At 43.6% G+C, this 15,972-nt stretch overlaps 1 protein-coding gene across 4 annotated transcripts in view; it reads right to left on the bottom strand.

Moving 5' to 3' along the window:
* sema4d (sema domain, immunoglobulin domain (Ig), transmembrane domain (TM) and short cytoplasmic domain, (semaphorin) 4D) overlaps positions 1-9,124 on the bottom strand; it is a 41,355-nt gene extending 32,231 nt beyond the window's left edge. Inside the window, exons 1-2 of one of the 4 annotated variants that reach the window (XM_062412658.1) lie at positions 8,985-9,124; positions 249-362 (exon numbers count right to left, since the gene is read on the bottom strand). The gene's annotated coding sequence lies outside the window, so the exon portion shown is untranslated. The remainder of the gene's footprint in view (positions 1-248; positions 363-8,984) is intronic. The other 3 variants (XM_062412656.1, XM_062412659.1, XM_062412657.1) reach the window with 3 other exon arrangements.
* Positions 9,125-15,972: the final 6,848 nt, after the last annotated feature.

The following is a 15,972-nucleotide window of genomic DNA, read 5'->3' as shown; positions in this document are numbered from 1 at the left end:
GGCAAACAGACTGTCTTTATACCAACCCCCCACCGCAACACACTTCCCTCTGTACCATCGACCCCTCCCCTTTCTCCTCCGCTTCTGTAGTAACTCCAAAGCACTTCCAGCAGACAATCTTGTGCAGAGCGAGAGAAGTGTAATCACAAGAGACAACGTCATGTTCTTACTTCACATTGAAACAAAAGGCCAGTGTCCCGAGTGGGCTCTTCACACAAACACACCCCCAAGGAAGATGAACCACTTACTTGTCCGTCATGGCATCGGCGAGCGAATACTGATACATTAAAACTTCTTTTCACTTTTCTTCACGCAGATGGAAACGGTCGAGGAGGCCCTGGGACTGAAGTCAACACGGTGATCTATGACGGAGAGAGAAATCAATGTAAGTTTAGAATTATAATAAAGCAATATTACAATAAATAATACAGCAAAACTATGCACACTTTTGCCAAGGAACAGCAGCCTCTGTAGCCATAGGGAGTGATTGATTCTGTTGATTTTTGTGCCTAGGACAACGTCTAACTTTGCAGACACGCTTCACTCGCTCACAACTCATCTGGCGAGCACTGGTCTCTTTAACTTTCTGAGGGATACAGTTACTATGGTTACCCAAGGCAGCCAACCAGCCAGCTAGCTAGCAGACAATATGAACCCAAACACAGATGAAGAAATGCATTGTGTTATTAAGGCGCAATTATGGATTCGGTGGAGCTCATTAACATCCAGCATTAAACTATGAATAATACATCAATCAAGACTAATTAGAACATCCTTAAAACAATTTAAATTATCAAACTAATAGTCCATAAAACACACATCTGCCAATGCATTTGCGATTGCACGTACTGTAAATCAGCAGATGCATACTGACAGCATTCTGAAATTTTAATGAGCCGATGGAGACGAGAGACATCCTGTGTCCTGCAGGCTGATGGGAAATCTCCAAAACCCAGCATGGCATTAGCTCAACAGCTTATCAACCAAATCGAAGATTACGACGGCAGCAGCACATTAGATTCACAGATTATACCCTGTGATGTGTCAGCACGCCGGCATAACACAGATTGTGATCAGCCAGAGACAGAATTAGGTTCACTAAGCAGATAAAGGTTAGAAACAAATTCACAGACAGGCGGATGTATACAATAGAGTTGAGGCAGAACATCAAAGCTTTTAATATTATATGTCAGTCTATTTCAGTTAATAATCCAACCAAATAAGACTTAATGGTTTTATCGCTTCAGTTGCTAGGGCTGCAAGAGGAGGGGGGACAGAGGAGTGGGGGTAAGGTCTCAACCCCACCCAATCCTGTCAGCCCCAAACCCAGACAGACAGCCACCAGGCTCGGAGACAGTCGGCCAGCCAGCGGCAGACTGTCTGTGTGGGGACCATGGCTAAATGGGTACATGTTCCTTCTTTCCTTTCACCTTTTTCCTCAGCCCAGTTCTCCTAAATTCATTCTCATTGCTGATTTTTAGAGTGCATTTCCTCACCAGTGCATCGGTTTCTTTTCCATTACTGTGTAGGTAAAGGCAGCAGTTGCATACATCCAATTAATCTCCGATAATCAATTTAGCTCCATTCCTCTGGTTGCTCAGCGTAAGTGTCTGGGAGATATATTAAAAAGAGGATCTGAAATAAGGTGATGGAGTGGGCATGATTGCTAATTTGAGTTGAGAATTGAATTAATGGGGTGAAGGTGCATTTCATACCTAAAGCCCTTTTCAGACATGAACTCTGGAAAATGTTTCGAAAATTAGGTCCAAAAAGACGTCCGTCGCGTTCACAAAAACACAAAGATGTCTGGAACCTTCAGACGAGGGATGATGCCTGGTTAGAACATGCATGAGGTAAGGCATGACGTATTAATTCCACAGCAGAAATCATATGGTTTTGTTTACAGCACATCGACACCAGCATCTGCCTTTATAGTCAAAAGCTATTGAATCTCATTGACATCTTCGTCTGCGGCTCTTCCAGAATTTTCCAGCTGTATTTTCATATTGACTCATTCTGACATTTTTCCGGACATTCTACCAGGGCGCTGGCAGGAGAAGTTTTGGAAACTGTCCGCAGCAACCGACTCTGACATCTGCGTTCTCACATACAGTCCCTTCGCAAAAGGTCAAGAAAATGTCTGCACTTAAGTGCACGTCTGAAAGCAGCATTAATCCAGTGTCTAGATCCAGGTTTGACATCCAACACAAAGTGACCCACATAAAAGAGCACTCAAACTGTGCTGCCGCTGAAGTTTTAAAGAAAAGGTCACCAGTGACTGATAGCCGGGTTTCTATTTGTGCACAGCAGAGATATGAAACTACTCAGAGCCAGAAGACCAGTGTCATTTGAAGTGATGAGATAGCTTTCATGTACCTGCACCGAGCACTCGTAAACTCATCACACCCAACATCTGTCTCTGAGTTCTTCAATGCCCAGTTAAGAAGAGCAACTTGTGGTGCAGTGAAGGGAAATCGGAAATGTCCACGCTGGGAGGGTAGTGCCACTCCTTCCCCTTTCACGGGAGATTTATGAACTCCAGACATCAGCCTGCTGGGATATATATACCCTCTTTCCTCCATCTTGCTGTAAACAAATACACTAGACTATAGTGGAAATAATAAAAAATCCTTCCCTTTTCTCCTCGGTAAACATTTCATGCAGCCGAGCAGAAGCAAAAAAGAGCTAATCCAAGTGACCTGTGTGGGTATTTCCTCAAAATGAGGCAAGGCAGAGCCCCACTCACTGCACAATGACAACCTGCCATCCAGCACACTGAATTATTTACCTCCCAGATGAGATCTGGGTTAAATTAGCTCTCTGCGATGCACAGAGTGAGCTTTGAAAAAACTAAATCTGATTGCTATGGGAGGAACAATAAGGAGAAGGTGTTGACACTGAGATTCCAGCAGTCAACACACTCGCGCGCGTCCACACGAGCCGTTTGCGACGTGAATCTTACCATAATCTGTGTGGGAAGATCCTGCAGAGGGTGAGAGAGAGAAGAGGAACGCTGTCGGAGAGGTTCCTCCAAGCCGGCACAGTCACTCTGTCATTACTGGGAAAGTCACCAGTGGTTTACATGACAGATGACACACACACAAAAAAGAAAAATAGAATAGGATCATCCAGCAGTGTCTCACCTCCTCCCCTCCCTCTGCCTGCTGCTCTCTCTTTCGCTCTGCTTCTCTCTCTCTCGCACGATGTATACAGTGGAAAAGCAAATGCTCCAAGAGGCTGCCAAGGGTGGAGAGACAGCCCTTGCATTAAAGGGCTGTTTCACTGTAAAGCATGTCAGCCACAGTGTCCATCTGAATCTGAACGTGTAACAAAAAAACACCTCTCTTTCTCTATCAATCTCTCTCCCCCTGCCTGTCACAGCAGCCGAGCGGTGTTCGCCAGTGTAGAGCGACGCCGAACCGGATTGCTCCTCTGGAAAGCGTCAATGCACACAATTGCCTCGGAGGGGGGAGGGGGGACTTTTGGGGGTGGTCGGTGAGTAGGGGGTTGGGGGGCAGAGGTTAGGGTAGTGCGTATGTGCATCTGTGGGAGTGTGTCTATTGTTGTGGGGACATTTTTTTTCTCCGCTCTCCCTCCTTTAAGGAATGATTGGGGAGTGCAGGTCCAGCTGCTGCTCCCTCTCTCAGCACTGTTTTGAGCCCAGAGCGATGAAAACTCCAAACACACACACACACACACACTCAAGCAGAAAGACACACACAAATAGATGTTAGCTGTAAAGGCAGTTTGAGTCCTCGGGCAATGGATCGTTGATGCAGAAACGACTGTCTCCCTATGCAAACCTCAAACAAATCCAACAGTGAGCGACAACAACCTGACAAAAGGCAGAACTGATAAAGATCTAATGACTGCAAATAGAGCCTCTGTCATGCAACAGCTTCCATCGCCTATAAACAAAACTTTGCTGGGTTTGCAACTGCCAAACCACTTCATAAACAGATGATAGTCGCACAAGGTCAGAGGACACCTTCTCCACTCAGCTGTGTTGGACAGTGATATCCTCCTCAGTCACAGAATGTACTGTATGTAGCCCAGCACTCCACACTCCCATTCACTTCCAGCTCCCTGCTCTCAGAGACACAACGCTGGGAACCTTTTCAAAATATCAAGCGAGCTGTCAATAGCGCTGCAGCGCCGCATCAGTAAGCCTTCCCACACTGACTTAAAGTTGTGGGAACAGCATCTTGGGGATCTTCAGAGTTCATGCACAGTGTAGGCTCTGCTGTGTCATGGATAATGATGCAACTGCTTTTAATAAGAGATGTTCCCATTTCCTTTCCTGAAACAATGAACTGGTCTTTGCGTATCAGCTGATACCGGGTTTCAATCTAACACCAGTGTGTTTAACAATTTTACAACTTTAAAAATGCAGTTAATCACCTGTAATGTTACGAACTCTGCATGGAATTGATGACATAGAGCCTCTTTTATCATCCAGGAACAGGCAACAGTTACTTCCCCTAAATAGCTTTTAAAGTGCAACCACGGTTTAAAAGTGTAAAAGACGTTTTAAACAGGACAGTAACAGAATGGAATAGGTGCAACAGCCACTTCAAAACCAATTATATCTGGGGGAAAAGTCCAGCCAATGTTTAGAAAAAAATACCTTGTCTGTATCTTTCCAGTGAGAAATATTACTGACATTTTAGCAAGCTGTGGCTAATGCTACACTATCGGAAATCCCCTAATCACTGCCGCTCTACTATACTTAACAGCGGTACTGTAGCTGCTTGTTTGGAGCAGCGAAGAGGAAGAGGGGATTTCTAGGAAAAGATGACTGTTCATTTATCTGGGATGAACTTATAGTTGTTAAAGACATGGTATCGGAATGGTAAATAGATTCACGTACTCGCAAATGCCCACATTTTCTGCAGTATGAGAGCTTTTTCGTTTATGTTGTTGTCGGAACACTTAAATCACTGAAACCTGTTCAGGCGACTGAGCCTTCCAGGTTGTAGACAGGTCTTCACCTTTTCACAGAAAGAAGAAAAACAGGAATCAGACCAAAACATCCCGTGTTTATCCTTACATCAGCTGATCTGAAACCAGCATTCGATCATGAGACAATTTTGCTGAGACGTCTATGGAATGCAGCGATGCATTATGCATGGCCAGTAACGCACGGCCAGACACACAGAGTGCCTACACATGCCGCTGTCTGCGGCCAGCACAGAGCCAGATGCTGCTCTCTTTTCGCCGATAGGAAATTATTCCAGCCCGGGGGTGTCGGGGGGTCCTAGGGTGTGGCGGCTGGGGGGTTTGGCATTTCAAAAGGAGGTGGGGGGTTGCACCCAGATGTCTGCTTTATAAAACCAGTGCCGCACACCTCAGCATCAGAGCCGCACAGATTGGCCCCTGACCCCTTTTAACTCCTGCAGGACCACAACAATGAGGCCGCTCGCTGCGAGCCATGCATCAAACTCTCTCACCTTGTTTACCAAACGCAGGACATCCAATAGGCACTTATGAAAGGTCAGCATTGCGCTGTGCCATGTCGCATCTTCTTATGGAGTGCATGATTCTTAATTAAAGAAAGAGCCAGTTTGCCTGCCCGTCTACCAGGAGAATCCCAATAATTAGATTGCTAATGAGCAGCAGGGAACAGCGAGGGGTTGTGTGTGTCCGCATCACAGACATGACACCTTTTACAGTGACCTTCACAGCAGGACGCAGAGTGCTGCTTATCCACGGCGTTAGCAGGTATTCCAGCCCATTGTACGCGAGGAGCTGGCTGACGACCGAGCTCGGCAGAAGAGACGAGAGGAAAGCTCTGGACGGCTCATGAATGGTCACCCTTAGATCCATTAAGAGTTTATTCAATTACCTGACAGTCGTTCGCTGTGGGCATGTGAAGAAATGTGACGTTTCTTAAATAGGGGGTTTCCTTTGGAGGGGGTCAAATAAGTGCATTTGGATCAGAGGGGGAAAGCACACAGATGCGGTATTTGTGCTTATTGCAATCGCCCTATATGCAACACTGGACATGCTCCAGTGAGAACCAATTTCAGTGCTCCCAGTTTTTTTGTTTTTTTTAACCAGAGAGAAATCTGAAAAACAGCCAGAGCTTGGGCTGAGATGCAAAAATGCCATCCAAGTAAATAACGCCTGACGTGCCATTTCTGCACAAAGTTCATGTTCAAAACAAAGCTCCCTTTCAGCCCTGCACTTCCTGACTGGATTCCCTGTTTTCCCACCCATTTTAAATTGATTGATTTTAAAAAAGAGGACTCTAAAGAAGAGTTTGCGTGCTAAGGCGTAGTTATCATGAACAAGCGGGAGCATTCTGTGTAATTTTATTTAGCACATGTGAATCCTGTGCTTCCAATGACGGAGAGGGGGGGAAATAAGACAAAGAACTACTAACAGACAGTATCGGTTTCTCTATAAATAGAATTCCAACGAAACCTACAGTCTCACGTGTTATAAATAGGCTAATTCGTGTTCCTAAAATGGAAAGTCCCAGGAAAGCTTTGCGTGTGCACAGATTTCCTCGCATAAAGCACAGGTAAGAGGAAGTAAAGCTGCACAAACATGACAGAAATCTGCAAAACAAATCAAAGCTTTAGCTGGAAGCAAAAAACCGCTGAGCAAATTATTATGTTGGGCTCCTAATGTCTATTTTCACGAAAAACTCCTTAAGCCAACAGATTGATCCTTCTTTCCGACGGCAATTCCAAAAAACCTGCAGCGTCAACAACCTTGCAACACAAACTTAACCTCTAACCTGAGGGAAAGTCAGACAGAAATGCCCGAGCGGCTCAGCAGCACGCAGCGGTTTAATGATTTGTCCACTGCTGGTGAATGATCACACAGCAATATCCTGTTCTGGCTAGTTCTCTGCCGGGCCTCCCCTCGAGGGTCTGACTGACATGATTCTGGCTCTCCCCGGTGCCACCAGAGCGCCAGCCAGCCAACCCCTTGATATTGACAAGATCCGGGTGGCTGCCCCCATGGCCCCAGCAACCCAGGGAAGGACCTGTGGAATCAAACTCGATGAGGCAGAAGAATGAGTTATTGAGGCCACGAGGGACGAGATGTCATATGCCATGCACGTCGCTGAAAACGCTGAGCGGATAGGAGGGGTCGGTTAATGTCACTAACGAAGCTGTGGGAAACACAAGAGCTGTATTTAGTGACATACTAAATAGCTTGCATGCTCAAGAATTCCTCAGTGCTTATGCAATGTAAACTAAGCCTTAATATCATGTGAGGGGCGTTCCTTTGCTCCTAAGTGAAGAAAGCTCTCTCATTTATACAACTCCTAAAATGCTTAAGGGCGTGAGGAAAGGCAAATGGTGGCGTTTCACAAGTTTAAGGAGTAAGGCTGAAACTAGTATACTAAAACTAAGTATTTTCAATCAATAAATCAATCGACCTTTAGAATAAGAAAATATCCAGGCCTATTTCAAAGACTAAACAAGTCACAGAGAATTTATCTTTAGATCTTAAAAACACTATTTGAATGTGTCCTCGAAGTGGATCTTTAAAAAAAGTTAATGAAGTTAAACATCTGTTCGTCTGTACCAACATCTATATATGAATACTTCCTCTTCCTCATTATACTGAGACCATTCTTTGGACAAAATAACCAGTTTGACAGCTAGAGATGTTCCGATACCAGCATGGGAAATGCCTCTGATAACCTCAGAAAAATGGCAAAATGGCAAATACGCATGTCTATGTACAGAACCGATACCACAGCTTTAGTCTCATCTGCACTGTACCGCCTGAGAAGCGAGGAAGAACTGAATTTAGCAACATTTCACATAAAACTGTTAAAATATGTTATAAAAGCTGATATATTTTTTAAACGGGCCGGTATCGGATCAGTATCACCGATATGCAGTCCGGGTATTGGAATCGATATCGGGAAGGAGAGAGGGTATCTCAAATCACCTTCAGTCAGGGAAGCTTCTACGTGCACTTTTCAGAAGCCCAGGAAAGATCAGCACATGAGCGATAACAACTTCACAAGATGACAGCCCTCAGCTACTCTTATGATCTATTCAGCCGTGCTAGACAGTAGACCTTGACCCTGTGAAGACATCGGCCTCTGTTTGTGTCTCAGAAGGGTTCAAACCCAGGGTTGATGATGGTGTTCCGTTAAATTACACTGCACAGAGCCAAGAGAGGTCACATGCACACACACACACAGCCTCGTATTGCTGCCTGCAGGTCCGCACAGCGCCACGACATCTTCAGACTGGCCATGCGTGCAGGTGAGAGGTTCGTGAGCAGGCAGCGATAGGCCCCAGCTGCACCGGAGACACAACCGTGCACGGTGCAGGTAGTTCTTCCCCTCGATGCTCGGATGCAGTGCTCGTATAACCCTCGGTCCTGTCGCCGCGGCGCTGTCAGTGCAGCTCTTCTGTTGTTGCACTCAAAAAGGAGCACCCCTTGATTTATGCATGCCAAGGGTGGAAACCCCTGAGTGACCCCTCGGGTGCCAGAAAGAAACAGGGTACCAGTGTGGGGGGGGGGGGGGGGGGGAGGGAGAGAGAGCGAGAGCGACTTTGATCTTTAAAAAGATTTTGCGTGGCAACGTAATGTTATAGTCAAGAGTTATTTTACGCCTCAAGGACAGCGACGGCGCGGACTCCTCGGCGCAACGGGGAAGTTTCTGTGTTTGGTCTTTTTTTTCTTCTTTTTACACAACTGCGCTTTGGAGACTTCGCCAGGGAGGTTTTTTGGAAAGTATTCAAACGCGGAAAAGTGAAGACGCTCAGAAAGAAAGTGATGAATATGCGTGTTTCTGTGCCGTGCGAGTGTCGGTGGGTGGGGGGGGGGGGGCACGGTGTAACAAGTGCAGCTGGAGTCCGCGACAGCACGCACGAGTACGAGCTGCAGCGGCAGGAGGAGCGGGGCGCACGATGAAATAACTCCACGCACAAACGCGTCGTCGTTACTTTTCCTCGAAGCGCAAATCAAACTGCGGATACCGAAGCCGCCGGTGTGGTACTCACCGCGGGGTTGGCTCCTCTCGGTGTCCCGGTGTTTGTGGAGGTGGAGTGTTGCTGCGTGACAGAGGTCTGGTGAGTTCGCTCTCCCCTCAGCTCAGCATGGCGGCGACTGGGGCCAGAGAGTGGATTCAAACCTCTCCGGGCTGGGATATCAACAGACAGGGGGGAGGGCTCAGGGTGGAGGCGGTGGTGCACCGTGGAGAGTAGCCTCCGCAAAGTTCAACACATTCAACCCGGCCCAAATTTCTTCTCCTGCATTACATCTACACGGCAGATTTAGTTCCTTTGCAGAATTTTGCAGGTTAGATTATTAGTACAAACTGTAACCATAGAATTCATACTTCTACTACTTACTACTACTAATAATAACAATATTTATACAGCACTTTTCAAAACACAATTAAAAGGTGCTTCACAAGTTACAAATCCCAAATTGTATGGAACCAATAGGAAACAGTTAAAAAGCTACAAAAAGGAGGGGTATTTAGTATGTTGTAAGTACAGGTGGGATTAATTACCTATACTGCTGCCAGTCACCAGGGGGCGATCAAGATGCTTTGGGCTTCACTTTTAGTCTATTGACGTCTTTAGACATGACCCCAGGGTAAAATCCGGTGACCTGGCTACAGAGTTGACCTTTCACACATGCACAATGCAGCGGGAGGTTCCCTGCGCAGAGCAACATCGTTTTCAACCGGAGGGTTATTTGTATGTCTTGGTTGAATTCCCCTGCTGTGTTCTCACATTGACTTCTCCTGGATTTCTTAGACTTTATAGGAGTCCAGGCAGAGAAGGTCCGTAGGAGCTGCGAGGCGTCTCCCTCGGATATTTGCGTTCACACATGCACTTCTTCCAGGGAAGATACGGAGGAACTGCCGAGGCCAGTGTCATCTCCCAGTCGGCCTTCTGACAAGCAGCCGGCTAGCTGTCTCTCCCACCTGCTAGCTGGCGGGGCTATGAGTGCTTTGTGGAAATAATTGCACCTACAACACTGAAATTCTGTCTATATTTCAATGCATTTGTAATGATAATTCAGTATTGACTATATAACATCATAAACGGCCATTCTGCACTTCCTTTGAGTTTGATTGTTTGGACATGATGGAAAAGAGGCTCTTAAAACCTCTGTACTTTTTATTCTCTTACATTCCAAATGCAGAACTTGAACTTGTAGTAGGCTGGCTTTACATTGTTGAGTTGCGACTCTTTCTTAAGTACGTGACTTGGATCTTTCCTCCAACACCACTGCAACCATCATAGACAGCTGCAAAAGGGTGATGGCAATTCACACTGACCGTTTAGTAATATGGTGCACGTAGGCTATATTATTTCAGTGACCTTTCTTTGTATTTCACACAAAGAACAAGGTCGTAGCCACTGTTTTATGAACATCAAGGTCCACATTCCGTCTTGCAGAACTCCAAATATCTGACCAATGGTTGAAAGTCTTTTTTTCTTGGTATTTAAGTCATATTAGGCATACTGGTATTCACAAATTTCATCTGTATTTTTGTTTTACACTATTATTTAACTGCTGTTTCAATTCCTTGGGTAGATTTGTGTGGTAATCACAATGAAAACAGGGTTGATATGTCTGAGTAGCTGAGTTCTATCAATATCAACCCAAACCGGATCAGCATGTCATTGAAGTTCCCAGATTTACCAGACATCCAAGGACATTGAGTCCTCAGTCGTGGTAAGGAATCAGCTGCCTTGAAACGCCGGCTGAAGGAGACTCTGTGGGTGGAGCCAGTGGGTTTAAAAAGTCACGGCGGGAGGTCAAAGGTTACACAACATTTTCCTAGAGGAGAAGTGAATCAAAAACACAGTGGAAGGGAAGACAGGCTGACCCTTGTCTTATTGTGCAGGGGGCGGAGGAGAAGGGAGTGGGGCTTTCCATGGCACTGCGGGCCAACTACAATACCATCTTTGAGTGAAAGACAGATTGCTGCTGGCGTAAGACAGAACAGCGTCACTGCGTACCTCTGTGGCTGCTTTGTGGGCTCACTGAAAAACAAATGTAGGGAAATTTACCTGCCCAATTGAGCCTGAATAAGTCTAATATGTCCTCTTTTTTTTAAGTCGAATGAAGCCACATCCTTAAATATGATATCCCTCCCAGGCATCATCGGCTAAACTACAAATTGTTTATATTCATATCAGCCCCTGGTGATTTGAGAGCTTAGAGGTGAAGGCTGGCTGCAGTTAAAAGGGGACAGTAAGTGCTGCCTGAAATGAATACGAAAAGCAGCTGGGTTTATCTTCACTCGCTCTCTGACATGTGCTGCTAAGAGAAAACAGGTGACGGAGGAATGTGTGCTGAAACCCAAGCATAATACTGGAGCTAAAATGATTTGTTGCCACTTAGGACGATATGTATTCCCGAAGACCTATCTTATTCACGTGTCTGTTTTCTAGAAATGTCTGTCTTTGTGGGCCCTTCTTGTCTGGTCAGTGTGTTTTTTTTTAAAGTTACTTGTTGGCGCTTGCTTTACGGTAGCTCTGCGTTTGAATGAATTGTTAATGCTCAAAGTGTAGATGTTGCATACAGAGGCCAATACAAACACAGAGACAAAAATCCACTTCACAGTGAACCCTATTTTAATGCCACTCCCGATAAAGTCATCAGATAGACGCCCAAAATGTAAATGTAACATGGACAAAGTCATCCACACACACACACAGACACACAAGCACAATGGACGAGCAAGGTGTAGATTACAAGTGTAAGTAGATGATCTTCGTGCCCGAGCTCTTCAGACACACCAGTGTGATATATTTAGAGTCCTAGCGGGTGTATCCATGCTACAAGGCAGGCCACAATTATTCACAACACTGGTAAGGCCAGCACTGGTCTGAGATCAGTCAAAGGGGAGAGTGCATGTGTGTGTCAACTGGTACAGGACAGGATTTACACCATGAGTTCCACCATGTTGAGCAGTATTAAAGAAATTGAAAAAGCAACACACAGCACATAAGATATCTTAATTAACTGCAACAGCGCTTTCATATGACTTCTTCTTTTCCACACACTTAAGATTGTTTTTGAGCAGGTGGTTTGAAATCCATTGGATAGAAATAGTTTCGGAGGAAGCAGGCCATCCTGCCTGTTTCATACCAGACATCTGCACACATTTGGACAAAAGTGGACAAAAACAGTTTTGTGTGCTTCTCATTTAAACGATAACCCATGGCCTGTGCCATTTAAAGCTGACTTTCCTACTTTTATTGTTGATTAAAAATACATGACATATCTACACACTACAATTTCTTGTGACACTATAACTGAATGAGATATACTATAATACACAATCATGCATAATGCTATGTCAACTATAGATGTGCCTAATAATTTGGTAAGTCAGTGTATAAACTCTGGTCAATTCGGTTCTTATATTTCTTTCATTGACTTCAAACAGTTAAGTGAGTATTGTGCGAGTTTTGTTTCAATGCAGCACCATCTAGTGGCGAATATTAAACATCCCTGTAGTGTGTTTTGAAATCCTATAATTGTGCCCATCTGCACAGTTTGTGTTGTTGTGACGTAAATAACACATCTGTGCTGCAACATATGAGACCATGAAGGTATTACACTTGCAAGACAGAGTGAGTCTGACAGTAGTGGGCAGAGATTTGTTCTGAAAGGATCCTTTTACTTCTCAAAATGAACTGCGCCCACTAGTGGGTGGTTGAAATATGATTTCTAAGGTTTGGATTTTTAAGGTTGTGCACAGTATCCTTCTTTAATGTCATCAAAGGACCCGTTTTTTTTTTGTTTTAAGTTGTGCACAACATCCTTCTTTAATGTCATCAAAGCAGCCTTCTTCATTTAGGAGAGCTCGATTAGACACACACAAGATAAGGCTCCTTCGATGACATTGAAGAAGGAAGAGTAGCTATAAACTAATATAGCAAATAAGTAATCAAAATCAGCAGATACTGAAATACAAATATTTGCAACACTGGCTGAAGACTAATCATCTCCTGTAAGAAAGGTGAGCCTGATCCACCGACAATGTGTTTTATCTTTAATTTATATTGTTTTAAGTGATTGTTAAAGCTGCAATTTACTTAAGAGTTTTGCATTTTCGTTTAGCATGTTGAGCGTTTACAAACCGTAGTTAGTAAACCTCTCAAGTTTGGTGCTGATTCAGGACTTTCATTGTGAGATTACAGGAGGTTTTTCCGACATGTTTATTGATTTCCCCAACAATAATTACTGGATCTTGATGAAAACAAATCAGGTTTCATTTTTAAAGGACTGATATCTATGAGTTTTTGACATTTTTAACAGATATAGATTATTTATTTATTCTTTATTTGTCTCATCCAAAACACACGTTACAGAAAACATGGGAGCAAAATGTGGTCTTCCACAGGTCAGGGTGCAGGTCACTTTCCAAAATAACATATGTCATATTTCGACACATTATTCATGTGACATAAAACACACAGAGAGAGCAGCGTGAAAAACTTAGCAGTCAAATACTGGTTAACAAAGAAAAAATGAACTTGGCAGGTGTCTGGGTGGAATAAAGAAAAGCTGTTTTTATTTATTGATATTTTGGATGAAATGGTTAAATTACACTTTGCTGATATCAACCCTTCCTTTTCCTTTTCACAGAGCCAAAGAGATAAAGGATGGGTCCAGTGCAGACTTCTTCACTTGAGACAATAACGAAGATGGCACACGTCCTTCTGACACCTCTGTCTCAAAAGGACAGAAAATAAGGAAGAGGAAACTTTGTTTGGATGAATAGTTTGAAGCATTCGATCCTGAGGAGTTTGCTAAATGGGGGGTGAATGAAGCCCATTCTGTCCTGCCAGGTGTTTATCCACCTCTAAACAACCTCCAGGCCTCCTCACCAGGTACTAGTCCAGCCATTGCTCATTTTGAGCCCTGTTGTTTTATTTCTCTTCTCACAGAAAAACTGCAGAAAAATTACCAAGTAAAACGCAAACAATTCAGCAACAATGTCCTCAGGTTCTTATATTGTAAATGAAATGGCACTTTGCTGATATCCACCTTTTGTTTTCCTTAGTAGATAAGAAGCCAAGGAAGAAGAGTATGGATGAAGTCTCCAATGATGCCTTCAGCTATGTCCAAAGAGAAGAGGGATTAGATGATTGGATGGACATGATGGCTGAAATGTATGACAAACAGGAGATCCACTCTGTCGCAGGAGAAGAGGGATTGGATGATTGGATGGACATGGCAGCTGCAGAGTATGACAAACAGGAGATCCACTCTGTCGAAGAAGAAGAGGGATTTGATGAGTGGTTCCATATGATGGCTGAAATGTATGACAAACTGATGAACAACCCTGTCCCAAAAGACACACTCATTTTGTGAATGAGTGTGTGTTTGAATCTTGTCGAACCGTCCTGTTGCATGGAAAACAGGACTGGTCCTTCTAGAGAAACGTCCTCAGCACTCGCAGCAGGTTTTCGGAGGAAACATAACAGATATGATGAGGGGTTTAAAGTGTTTGGGCCTTTAAATATCACCAAATAATTACATAACTTATATTAGTCCTACCACACGTCAACACTTCCTTCAGAGCAGAAAGTTGTAGCAGTTATTTCAAACCCAAACTATTAACAGAGTATTTTCCGAGAAAGCTGAGAAACACCAACCTCTCCTGAAAACGTTGTTACACCTCTGACCCCATCACTGATGAATGTGAATGTGATCAGTGGTGAGTGAGTGTCAAGAAGAATCAACAGTTCAGTAGGTGTCAAATTATTCTTCATTTAATTAAAATGCGACAGTTTCAGGAGTTTTATTTTTAACGTCAAGGAATTGGTTATCTGTCTATCTTTTTATTTACTTATTTAGTCAATCCGCATTGATATAAATCGGGTGAACAAATTTATGATCCAATGCAATATATTAAAAACTGCATACCTCCAGAATTACAACAAATGATTACCTCTCTAAAGCAGTTTCAACACATACTGAGCATAAGACTGACTGAATGAGTTATAATATAATACACAATCATGTATAATGCTTTTACAGCTATAGGTGTACCTAATAATTTGGTCACTCAGTGTATAACCTCAGGTCAGTTTGGTTCTTCTATTAAGTCAATTGACTTCATTAAGTAACGTCAGTATTGTGCGAGTTCTGTGTAAATGCATCCCCATCTAGTGGCGAATATCAAACATGTCACTTGAATGTTTATTGAAATCCTACAATTGTGCCCATCTGCGCAGTTTGTGTTTCAGTGGTAAAGAACACATATGTGCTGCGACATATGATACCATGAAGATATTACACTTGTAAGACTGAGTGAGTGGGGAGTGGGAAGAGATTTGTTCTGAAAAGATCCTTTCACTTCCCAAAAGACAATCTAAATGCGCCAACTAGTAAGTGGTTGAGATAAGATTGTTAAGGTTGGGCAATGGGCACAATGAAGATCTATTGTTCAGTGTTTGTGTCCAGCAGTAACTGGATGATGACTTTGACCTTGAGTGCAATCAGGATTGTTTTAAAAATAACCTACCTGACATGCACCATAGACACATGAGGCCGTCTGCTGTACTGGTATGGAGCTGTAGAAACATAAACTTCACTTTTCTTTTGGGTAATCCAGCGACAAAATACAATTATTCCACCTCTATGCTTTTGAGAGCTATGTTGTATCGGCTATGAATAGAAGACATTGACATTTTGTCAGCACTATGAGATTAAGGTCTTTTGTACAAGAAAACACAGGACGAAATGCTGCCATTGTCCAAACTTCAACGTGTTTTCATATCTAAGGCTACCAATAAAAAGAAAAGAAAAATAATGCAGGTTTTTTTTATCATTTCAGGTGTTATATTTGATTAAAAATAAAAGAAAATAGTGGGTGGTTGCTGGGCAATTTCTGTGTTTCATAGTGAATATCCCTCTTACTTCTAAGCCCTTTAAGCGAAATGAATTACAATATAGAGGAATATGATTCGGAGGACAAACCCCACCACTATAAATTTTAACATACTT

The sequence above is a fragment of the Platichthys flesus genome, chromosome 19 (genome assembly GCF_949316205.1).
Source record: "Platichthys flesus chromosome 19, fPlaFle2.1, whole genome shotgun sequence".
Lineage (NCBI taxonomy): Eukaryota > Metazoa > Chordata > Actinopteri > Pleuronectiformes > Pleuronectidae > Platichthys > Platichthys flesus.
Note: the sequence above shows the minus strand (reverse complement) of the source record. Positions and strands in the feature narration are given on the sequence as shown.